Source organism: Cavia porcellus, unplaced genomic scaffold (assembly GCF_034190915.1).
Source record: "Cavia porcellus strain 051 isolate PalLab524CR breed Dunkin Hartley unplaced genomic scaffold, mCavPor4.1 scaffold_18, whole genome shotgun sequence".
Lineage (NCBI taxonomy): Eukaryota > Metazoa > Chordata > Mammalia > Rodentia > Caviidae > Cavia > Cavia porcellus.
In genome coordinates, this window is record NW_026947501.1 from 60,826,665 (window position 1) to 60,839,536 (window position 12,872).

Below are 12,872 nucleotides of genomic sequence, written 5' to 3' on the forward strand. Positions count from 1 at the left end.
TAGCATCAACAAGAATGGAGGTCCTTGGAGGAAATTATGACAGTGGTCTCCTTGTGGTAATTATTTGCCTTTGTATTGAAGTCTTGCATTATCTTTCAGTAATAATATAGAAGATAAAAAATTAATATGTGGCAAGATACAACATGAAAGTCATTCAATAGACTACAAGCAAAAAATATGTTTAAATAGTTACCCTTAAAAAGAGTGAGGGGAAAAGGAGGAAAAATTATTTAAGATCCTAAGACATTACTAAGGTGATGAAAAGAAGCTAACTGATAGGAAAATATCAGAGGAAAGGAATATTTGATCTCAGTTTATAGATTTCATAGAGCAGCATGTGGCAGCCAAGTATCTGAAAGTATGCAGAAAGGATTTACGTGGCACAAAGAATTACATGAATTGTATTATTAGAAAAATGTAAATGTGCTCTCCATTGGAATTATTATAGCTGCTTAGCTAGTCATTTTTCTCAGACATTAACTCTCTAAAATGAAGGTGAATATTTTACTCTCTATAGGGCTCTATCCTATCTGCATGCAATGCAATCCCTGAAAAAGTCAGAGAAGCTGAGACTTACCCTTTTCTGAGTTTTGCAGATGTTAACATGAAGTAAATGTCTCCTATTTTTGGAAGTCAGAAAAATCTAAGAGTAAATGCAGTAATTTTGCTTAGCTTATTGATATAAACTATCTCCTTGAATATAATTGTCTGTTCTTCTTTATACCTTTATCTTAAATATATTTAAGATAAGTTGCTTTTATTTCATTGGTAAGCATAGCTCATATTTTATAGATGTTATTATAGTATTCTAAATATTTGGTATAATTTGTGCTTACCTTCAACCTCTCTCATACTTGAGCAACATCATTATAAATATATACATCTTAAATCTTCCAATGTCAGTCTAAATCCTAATTTATAATATATTCTGATGGTTGCCAGTAATTCTGAGTATTTGTAACCTTAATTGGCATAGATATCTGTAGATCTATCTTTCTAAGGTAATTTCACATTTATCAGAAAAAAATAGGAGTCAAGAAGCTAGCCATTTTGAGCTGGCTATTATAATATCTCTAATTCAAAGTTGAGTGAACATGAAAATTCAGAAAACTCTTAAGTCGAGCCCATGTGTGCATTAAACAATAAAACATTATTTTTACTTATCATGTTGGCAAAAAAAAGAAGAGAAGGTATTTTAACCAAGGTGTAGAAGACCTCTACAAAAAATGGGAAAGAAATGAACCTTGACCCCTCTCTCACTCCAATAACAGAATTCATTTGAAATGAATCATAAACTACACTGAAAACTAGAATCATAAAATTCCAAAAATAAAACACAGGAGAATGTCTTTATACTCTTGTGCAAGCTAAAATATTTTAGAATACACAAACAACAGCTAAGAATAGAAGAAAATATTTGATTTATTTAATTTCATCCTAATTAAAATATCTGCTTATAAAAGAAAATATGCATAATACACTATCCACTCTCTGTGGTTAAAGTATTTGTTTCCAAAATGTATAAAGAACTTGTACAAATCAAAAATGAAAACCAAAGGCTCAACTTGAAAAAAATATTGGGTCAACCCGTTACAAAATACATATGAATGGAATAAGGATGTATAGAGGAGCTCAACATTACCAGTCATAAGAAAACACAAATTAACAAACAGTTCCACACCATTAGAAGGGTTAAAAGACTGATAAGTTTCCAAATGTTCCCCAGGATGTTCTCAGACACTGTTGGTAGGAGCATTCAGTTGAATAAACATTTTGGAAAGCCACATATCTCTTCATAAAATTTAAATATAAATCTACCATATGACCCATCAGTCCTATTCTTGAGTATGTGCCCAAGAGAAATGAAACGAAAAACATATGTGTATAAAAAGTCAGATTTATAATATCTTCAAACTGGAAATAATCCAAATCTTTCTCAATAAGAGAACAGACTTTTTAGCACAATAACTTCATAGCAGAACACTGTTGACACCTAACAAGAATGAATCTCCAGGGGAGAAAAGAAAGTAAAAAAAAAAAAGTCAGAAACCAGAGAATACCTATAAAATTCTATTGTATTGTCTGAAAATGGGCAAGATAAGAAATCAAGCAATGGTTTATACTGTAGGATGGTGATTGAGAAAAGAACACAAGATAACTGTCTGCATAATAGAAATGAACTCTCTCTCTCTCTCTCTCTCTCTCTCTCTTTTTGTTGAGTGCCAGTTACATGACTATATATAATTATTAAAACCCATAGAACTGAATAATTAAGATCTGTAGATTTATGGTATGGAAAGTATGTTTAAAAATTAAATATTATAATTTACATATATATCTAATGATTCAATAAATTAGTACAGTAATATTGGTAGCAGGATTAATATTAGTAATAAGTTTCAAAAGCTTTAAAAATGTGAAAGACCTTTGACCAAGTAATTGTACATACAGAAATTGAATTTTAGGAAATGATCAGCCATCTGCATACACACAGAGACACACATATGTATATACATGTATACATAACAGAGTTTTTGTGCCAATATTATAACAGAAAAATTATAAGAACATGAATGTCCAGTGATGGAGCTTTAGTTAAACAAATAATGATATAGTTGAATCTTTAATGTTACCTAGCCATTTAAAATATTTAACACCATCTAAATGTAATTTTCAATATGATATTAGATTAAAAAATGAATTTTTGAAATGGCACACAAAATACGGATATTGATTTGCCTGTTTTGACAATAGCAATGTTTTATCAAAATGGAAGATGTATTTTTTTCCCTCATCTAAAACCCACAAGGCAGTCCCAGCATGTAGGCAACTTTTTCCCACCAATAATCCAAACCCTAAATTCTTTGTATCAAGCTGTTGCACTATCTATAGGATATCTTACTCTACAATATTAATGTTTGGTCACTGTCACTATGCATGCCTGTGAGTCCACAGGAAAAATAGAGAGAAAGTGGAAGGTAGAAGGTAGTGACTTTCTCTTATGGGTGTGAGCTGCATGTTGCACACACCACTCCTCCTCCTGTCCCACTAATGAGAGCATGATCACGCCAGATTCCCAAGAAACAGAAATTTCTCAGTCTGAGCTGCCACATGCCCACCTAAAACTGGACATCTGAAATTTCCAGGGCTAGAAGAAAAAAGGGAAAATTAGATAAGCTTAGATGAAACTCTAGGAAATGGTAGACAAATGTCACATTACTGATGTTGATAGCACAGAGGGAAGGAAAATGAAGACATTGAAAACTTCGACTCAAAAAGTGACATAAGGCTAGGGATATAGCTCAGCTATCAAGCGTGTACCTAGGATGTGCTGATTTGATCCTCAGCACTGGAAAGAAAAGACTAGGGTGTTGGGGAGAAAAACAGAGAGACAGAGGGAGACAGAGACAGAGATAAAGAGGGGGAGAAAGCGAAGGAGAGACAGGAGATAAAGAAAAGCTGGACTGTGAGTGTGAAGAGGCTTTATCACTGTTTTAACCAATTCATTTTTCTTACATTTTTCTTTTCATATGCATTTTAAAATTATACATGGTTGAAGCCTAGAACAAAAGTTTAAAATAACTTCTTCAGTGAGTATAAACTTTTTAGCTTATGTCATAGCTTAATGGACAACATTCTTTCCCAGTGGTAAGCAAAATATAAAATAAATTATACTTGATGATATTGGTCAACTTTCCCATCACTGTGACAAATTACCTGACATCCACAACTTAAAGGAGGATTCATTTCGGCTCACAATTTCATAGGACTCAGTCTGTAATCAGCTGGCTGTAAGGCAGAAGAAACGTCACCGTGGTGTATGGCAAACTGCTCAGTTCATGGCAGCTAGAAAGCAGAACAGGTGTGTGCAGGAGAGGAAAGGGCCAGTCCGTGTTGTCAAACCTCCATGACGCACCCAGTCACACTCTGAAGTGTCCTTTACCGTGCACAGAGCATGTCTTAATCTTGTAGCTTAATCTTTCAAGCTACAAGATTAATGATAACAATGCCTTAGGTTTGTAGATATACAATAAAATGTTAGTAATTCTTTCACATCGACATTTATTTTGCATAGCTGGAATTACAATTGGTCTTCATTTTATACACTTCTATTTTCTTTTTTGTAATAAAAAACAAGTATTTTTATTTACCATTTGGATCATTTAATATTTATTAAATTAAAATTTAATAAAGTTTTTAATTAAAATTTTAAATTAAAACTTAAATAACCCAAATAGCAACCCAGTATGTAACAAAACATTAGTCCAAAGATTAACAGCGAGGCAAAGCAATAAGGTGACATGGCTCAATGCTAAAGACAGGAGTAGAGGATCACGGCCGGGCTTTTATATGGTCTCAGTTGTCTAGCGCATACATTTTTTCTATTTAAAAATAAACATAAATACAACTGAAGAAGATGTTGCCATGGTTTAAATGAATGAAAATAAATTTCAAACAAGTCAGTTACTATATTCATTAATTGAACAGTGATGTTTAAACCAAAGCAGCCCCTCTGTCTGTACCTAATTTAGTTCAAAATTAACAACATACTATTTCATTAGATGTGCTTTGTTTTTTTTCCAGTAGACATATTTATATAAGTAGAAACTTTTGTTCTCTGGGCTTCTGATGCCTACTCTCTATAATAATCTGGATACCAGCTCAGTTCATTTAATACATACCTTTCAAATTCATCCAAATATCTAATTTTATGTTTTTTATTTCACTATTATTAGATCATCTCAACTTATTTTTATCTCACTATCTGGGGCTTCTCTCTAGGTAGTTAGCGATAATCATATTAGAATAGTCTTAAACCAAACCAATTCCAGATTAACATACTATTCTCCAGCATAAAATTATCCCATTCAGAGTAATACATAGAGTAATCCTGGATTTATATTTTAATAGTTAATAAAAATTTACACAATAATTTATTTATTTATTTATATTTTAAGGAAAGAAAGAAAAACGATAAACATAACAATGAAATCTAGTTTCAAAACAGGTTAGTTGGAAGGTTACAACAGTTGATACGTTATGTATTGTCTTTGTGGTTATTGTTCAGCATATAAGATTTAGGCATGATATGTTGTCCAAACAATATTAGCACAAAACTTTCTTTTCAAGGAACTAAGAGAAGCTAGCCATCTAACTATCTTAATTATCTTGTATATGATTATATTTTTTCCTATTTCCTTTCTTTTTTTCCTCTTTCCGCAGTGACAGCTTATCTTTTCTTTTAAATTATTTCTTCCCAATTCACAATATCTATTGTATATTTTCATTCTATTTACTTGTTCAGTTTTTCGTACTAGTGAGACAAAATAATGTTACACATATTGGTCTGATTAATTTCCTAAGGAGTATGGCCTCAAGTTGCAACCATTTACCTACGAGTTTCAGGTTTATCCTTCTTTATGTCTGAGTAGTACTTCATTACATTACATTACACCATATCTTTTTTATCCATTTCTCAGTTGATGGGCACCTGGGTTGTTTCCAAGATTTTGCTATCACAAATTGTGCTGCTAGGAAAATGGGTGCACACATATCACTGTGGTATGATGTTTTAATTCTTCTGGGAAAATATTCATAAAGGGAATAGTTGGTTCAAATAGGACCTCTACTCCTGGTTTTTTTTAAGAACTCTCCACATTGATTTTCACAGTTAGACTAGTCTATCTTCTTACCATCAGTAGAGAAAGGTTCCTTTTTCAACATAGCTCCTCCAGCATTTGCTATTGGTTGATTTTTTGATGATAGCCATTCTTTCTAGGATGAGATAAAATCTCAACACTGTTTTACTTTGCATATCTTGACTGACAAATGAGTTTGAACATTTTTGTATGTATTTATTTGCATTTGTATTTTTTCATCTGAGAAAAGCATGTTCATCTCAGATGTCCATTTATGGATTAGGTCTTTGAATTTGGGTGGAGGCATATGACTTTTTTTCAATTCTTTGTATGTTCAAGATAGAGGTCCTTTGTCTGTGGGACAACTGTGCAATTTTTTTTGCCACTTTGTGGGTTGTCTTGTCGCTCTGTTGGTGATTTCCTTTAATATCATCATGTAGCAATATTACCTGATTTTCACTTGGAAACAAGCAGGTGATCAGAGGCCAAATCCAGTTTAATGTTCCCTCCTGCAACTTTACATGAATGAAGAGTAGCTAGCAGAGAAATATAGACATGAAGCAATGATTCAGGCCAATCCATAAAGGAGTAATAAAAGTAAGAGCTCAGATTAGTTTGTCTAAATTCCTTCCAGACCGGGCAAAAAAGAAGAGACAAAAGAATGAATTTACCTAATACTAAGTACAGAGCTGATTTAAATATAATATATATTTTTAAAAAGAAGTTTGTGTAATTCAATATCAGTTGGGCCCATTTATTCATCCTCTTTTTAGGGCCTTGGGGTTAAAACCTTCATGATAGGAAAAGCAGTGATTACATGGTGAGAATGGAAGCCAACAATAGGGAGGGACCAGTTTTACTCTTTATGACAATTCACTCTCATAAGAGCTAACTTACTCCACACCAGGAGCATGAATTCCTTCTGAAGGCAGACCCACTTGACCTAATCACTTCCACTAGGTCCTGGTTCTTAGATTGTATACTTGTGCCACCTCTCATGTCACCACACTGAAGACCAAGTCTCCAGCACATGAACCACTGGAAGACATACTGCATCCAAACTATAACACATACTAAATGCTCAGCCTCAAAAGTCTTGTCTGAGCTTCTCTAATAAAAAGAGGCTCATGAGCACCTTACATCTTTTGTATAGCTCTTCCCTGGTCAGTTGTTAATTCCTAGTCTTTCCATAGTTTGCAAGATACCTTCCCAGGGAAGTAATCTGCTCCTAGCACCAATAACAGTGCTATGCAAAGCAGCTTCTTGATGAATATTTATGAAAAAGAGGAATTATGAGGCATCTGAAAAACATCTAATACCAATGAGTAAAACAAAAATGAAGATTCATGTTTAAATCACAGAAAATGTTTAAGAATAGTATTTAGAAAGACAGTAGACAACCATCAAGAAAGCTCAAGACCTTAGTTACAGGCAGAGGACCAACCTCTGATCCCCCTAATTTTACATTTTTTGCATTTGCTACCATGACCCCTGGATCATGTTTCAATCCCGGTCCTCATGGCTCTTTTTTAAAAAATTTGTCAAAGAGAGTATATCCAAGGTGTGTGATGTGTACATTGGACATACATTTACCTTATGTGGTGATTACCACAGTCAAAATACCATAACCCTCACCTCCCACAATGCACATCACATTCTCTGCCCATGCTCTCCTGCCTAGCAACTGTCCTCAATTCTTGACGTGCTTCTGAACCTGGCCTTCAAAGTTCAAATCTTGGTTTTCCTGTCTCCTTAGAATCACTTTGTTTCTTTTGGTACTAAAAATGAAAGCAGCTGCCAAGGACAGCTACAAAGAACAAATTATATAACTCCTGTATGGTCAGGAATGGGCTACTCACACCTGAGCTCATGACAACCCAGTTATCTAACTCCAGTCTCTCTCTAGAATTCTTAATACATATGGAAACACTTTTCTTATGCCTTTTTTTCACATGAAAGACCCCTTACATACATGAAGAATATTTAAGAATATCTTTGCTATATAGCTCCCCTAGAAAAAAAGAACTGAAATTTTTCAACTGACTCCCTTCCAACTTATATTCTATCCTCATAATATTTTTAATAAGGACCAAAAAATAATTTATAGTTATTAAATAGCCAAATACATACATACATACATACACTTTAAGCATTTCCAAGGTCACTTAGAAATAGTTGAAGACACAAACACTAAGATTAATCTTTGAATATTTTTCTCTCCTTAGCAACTTATTTAAAGAGGTATAGTTTCATGCCTCAATGTCATGCTTCTTAGATTATCAAGTGGTAATCATATGTAACTGAGTTATAGTTACATAACCATTAACCATATAGTTAAATAACCATTTACTTGGCAACTATGCATGCCTGCTTCTTAAAATCTAATAAGTCAGCATTTCAAGATTACCAGCGTACCAACAACTCGCCTAGATCATGTTGGTAAACATGTTGTCCTCCGATAAACAGCAGCCTTCATACTTGTGGGACAAATGAGTAGCTTTTTTCTAGTCCATATAACAATTAAATACAATCCATTGCAAGGAGAGAGTCTGGAGTTAAATCTGTTAAAAGGGAGTTTCTATGAATACTGGAAAGTCTTGGTCATATTTTTCACGTGTGAAGAATTTCCATGTGCATTTAATAAACACTTCAGCCCATTCCTATTTGTTTCTACTAAAAATATTATATATTCATACCTCAGCAAATGTTTGTGGAGTGATCTTTCTGTATAAATTCATCATTAAATTTACACTTTTCTGCACTTGGAAAATGGAATATTTTTAATCATAGGCAGCCTGTCAACATTTATATGCAACGCTATTACATCAAAGATCTTTTATCTCAAATATATGAATAAACACCCAAGGCTCCTCAACTCTTGCCAGCAAAACAAGAAAGCATGTAAATACAAAGTAGAGGAGGATATCAACTCTGGGTGTTAGTTCGGGGCTGGTAAAACTCACGTAAATTGAAGTATTCAGGAACTTATTGGTATTCATAACAGGAGCTACACAATAATTTATTTTCAAAGACATAACATCAATATAGCACACATACTGAAAGGTATCGCTTAACTATTAAATAAGATATTTATAATATATGCATAGTCCATTTGAGTCCTCAGTTCTGACCACTAGTTAGTTCTCCCTTTCACCGATAACTGGTTACAAGCCCCTCTGTTTTAATGGTCTGTGTCTGACTGCCGCCTTCTTTGCTTGGCATGCCCTTCTTAATTCCTCGTGTGTGAACTGCATTGCGCACACACAGTCACACTCAGCTACCCAGGCTCTGTACTGCACTACTCAGACCTCACTGGTCCTGGTACTAGTGCTCAGACGTTCGCCTCCTCTTCCATCTCATCCTTGCACATTTTCTTCCTTCTTCTGCATGTGCTCAGCTATGCAGAGCACTTTGCTGCCACTGCCTCCTCCAGGATGAAAATGCTTTGCCTTCCAATAAACATTCTCTGGAAAGCCTTTCATCTTTTTCAGTCTGAATGCTGGTATGAACAGGCAGAGGCCATTTTATTTTGGTGTTTTATCACCAACAAGAGAAAAACATTTATTATGACTATGAAAAAGACTCCTCAGAATAATATTAATTGCTGTTCTCCTAGTCCATAGCGTCACAAACCACTGGCTTTACTCATCAAGATTAAGAGCCAAACTGAAAAGTTCAAAAGTGCCAGGAAGTAAATCTTACCTGACATAATGTTGGTGTTACACAGCTAAGGAGAATGGTTAAAGAGATCTGTGAAATATTTCAACTACCCCTCCTATACTGGCGTACTGTGGGCATGCTTCCACTGAAATAGCTCTCTATCCTTTTATCATTCTGTAACCTCCTAACCATTGTAAATTTCAAGTTAAACTGGTTCACTGCCTTTAAAAACTTCCTGTCTAACACCCACAGGCCAGATACCTCAGAAAATATCTCTATGGCCACACCCAGTACCTCAGGATGTCCCTGCCTTATATTCTCACTCTCTTTGCTATTTGGTGTCCTGATTCAGAGCACATAACAGATTAGCTCACTGCCCAGATCCATTAAACAAACACTTCAACAGTAACATGCTTGGCTCTCCACTCCAGATTCAGCACAGCTCTGTTTAACACCCACCTCCTTTGGCTCAACATTCTCATTCTCTGGCTTTAGGAAACATGATTAAAGACAGTCTCCCATAGTCAAACTTATTTACTTAATACAATAATAAAAAGAAAACATAGAAAAATTAAATGCATGGTCTGTGTTTATAATTTTTGTGTCTACTTGACCTAAACTTTTCTTTTTGAACCCTTATTTTCCATCTCCCTAGATCTCTGAGTCAGCATCCTATGTACTTTTTTGTGTGACTCAAGCTTAACAGGGCTCTTTAAACCAATACCCTGGGTACATTTTGTGTGACTCAAGCTTAACTGGGATGCCTGGGTGGGTCATACAGGTGTGACATTAAGGTCTAAATCTGGCTCTTCATTCCTTCCTCTCTGTTGCTCATCCCCCACTCTGCTTCCTGGGTTGTCATAAACTAAGCAGCTTTGCTCTGCTTTATCCTTCTGCTATATTTTTGCCCTGGAGTCAGATGATCATGGACTGAATACTCTGAAACTAGGAGCCAAATTAAATCTCTTCTCCTTTAAGTTTTGGGTATGAGATATTGTGTTCCAACAAAGGAAAAGCTGACTAAAACATTTTGGTATAGAAGCCTCAGATTTCTCAAATAAGCATTATGCCCAGTCATGCCTTTAATTCCTAAAATCCTGTGTCACTTTCAATTGAATCTCTCTGACCTACCCTTATCTTTATAAGTTGTAGTTCCTGAGGCAGATAAAGAGATTCTAGGTCATTTTGTTTCATTTTTTAAATTTCAGTAATTTTTTTCACAATAGTTGGTGCATTGAAAGAACTTTGTATCATTGAACTAAGCTAAGACTTCTTTAAAAAAGAAAGATAAGCACTGGGAGAGGGAAGATTCCAGAAAAGAATTTAAACAATCCGTGGCTACATATTTCCTATAACATGACATACCAGATTTATTCCTTTTAAATACATAAAACATGTCCTAAAGCAATGCGAGTTACATGTAAATTATACTACCTGAAGAAAATATATTCATTATCTAGCTTTCAACTGCAGGTACAATATCTACAATTAAAGGCTCCTGTTTTTCACTAACTCTCCTCAACTTTTCCACTTCTCTCCCACCTTTTTATATATATAAAGTAAAATTATGTTACTTTCTAGTCAATACAGAGGTCACTACTTGAAATTCAGCCAACAATTCTAACGACTTTGAACTTACATCTCACTTTTTTAAAATTACCAGTGCTGTTTGTTAGTTCCCTAGGTAACCAACTCTCTATAGCAAAAATGGACTGGATAGTCAAAAGAAAGCATAACACATATACACGAAACCAAACAAAAAGCAATTTTCTTCATTTGCTAAAATAGATTTGACCATGGAGGCAGATGGTAGCCACATTAATATTTATGCTGGACATGAAAAAAGGCTTGGAGGAAAAGGAGATTCCTCCGTAGAAATAGGTACAAAGTCAGCTTGTTAGTTTAGAGGGAGCACAAGCTGCCAAATCTGAGTTTGAATCAATTCTCTGTCACTTCATAGCTGTCTTATCTAAGACAGCCTTATGTTCTCTGACCCTCAGTTTCCCCATGTGTTAGGGCCAAATGGGGATTAAAGGAGAAAATGTGTGTGGATCACAATTAATAATTTCATCTTCTACATCCTTACCCTGGCCCATGCACACATAGCAACATTATAAGGTAAGCACAGGTAGACCCATTTCACATAAAGATTCTGAAAGTTTAGCGCATGGCCTTCATGGCTTTTCAGTGGCAGAAGTGAAATTCAAGCCCAAGAGGATTAAACTCCTCCCAAACCACACTTAACCCTTTCTATTGTCATGCAGAGGGAAGTACATACATGATGATATATTGCAAATGCAGAGGACATTTTGAGGACTTTCAAGGTACACAAATCTACTGAAGCCATTCCTAACAGAGCCCATATGAATAGCACAACCTGAGACATCTTGCAGGTATTGTTCAGCTTATTCATCTGCACACAGTGGCCCTCGGCATTGTTTCTCATGAGTCTCTACGATTAAGAAAGGAAAAATAGAAACAGCATCAAAGAAGGATTTCTATTTGTATTGAACCTGTATTTTGACCCCACAGCATCTTCTGAAGAGTTTTTGCGTGTTTGAAGAATGCCCTAACTTTTGTCTCTCACTCTCCAAGGGAAAACACAAAACTTTTTTCCAGCTTTTCTCCAATGGGAAGTTTGACTAAAGCATAGAAAGTATGTGATTAAGAATAAAACTATAGTCCACCTACATTGCAAATATAGATCGTGTGTATTTCATTCAAAACAAGAGCAATATGGGGCTCTGACTCTTTACCAAATTTTCACTCACCAAAGTAATGTAACAATGTTTTCGGAAGACTCTGACTTCCTAAAAGAACACTTGAGAAAACTATCAGTACAGCAATATTTTTCATTTTGCTCATGTGACACATCTGGTATAAGTAGGATGTGCTAAGTAATGTTAGTTTCTTTATTACCTTCCTTACAAACCCTATTTCTTTATGTTTATTTCTTGCAAGAGCTCTTGTAACTGCACAGGTAGGTCAGCAGGTCCAGGTTTGTTGATACTGACTTGTTAATGGAGGCAGAAATCAAAAACACAAAGAGAAGCCATTGATAGAAAAGCTGCTCATAACAATCCATGCTTAAGAGCTGTACTTTGTATTGCAAATGCTCCTAACAGATGACAAATGGGAATAAAACAGCTGTTGTTACTCCTGTCTATTTTGCTTTGCAGTGTCATCCTTCAAGGGGATGAATACTCATTCTGTTTGCCTTAGTTCATCTACCTTTTTTGTTTCATTAAAACCCTCTACTGGGCATTCCCTGGGCTCCTGGCAATATAAATTAATTCCTGTGGGCACAACATAATCACCTGATGACAGAGCAGTAGTGAGAATATGACCTGCTTTGGGTATCAAGAGTTTCCCAGGCCAAACTAGTTGCCTGTCCATTATTTACACAGCCACACCCTTCAGGCGAGCTTTAACCCTATCAGAGGCCTTAATAACTTAATGATTCTAAAGAATATAACACTATGAACACCAATTGCCAATCCCTCTCCCTCACTCAATTTTTTTTTCTTTTTCTTTTCTTTCTTTCTTTCTTTTTTTTTTTTTTTTGTACCGGGG

General features: G+C 35.0%; 1 long non-coding RNA gene across 6 annotated transcripts in view; it reads right to left on the reverse strand.

The window, feature by feature from the left end:
- The window catches only part of LOC134471389 (uncharacterized), a 108,983-nt gene that overhangs the window by 42,622 nt on the left and 53,489 nt on the right, over window positions 1–12,872 (reverse strand). For 4 of the 6 annotated variants that reach the window (XR_010040840.1, XR_010040844.1, XR_010040839.1 and 1 more), the window contains exon 6: window positions 1,448–11,751. The exons of the other annotated variants lie outside the window; for them this stretch is intronic. This is a non-coding gene — a long non-coding RNA (uncharacterized LOC134471389). Of the gene's footprint in view, window positions 1–1,447; window positions 11,752–12,872 lie in introns of those variants that run through there. 6 annotated transcript variants of the gene reach the window in all.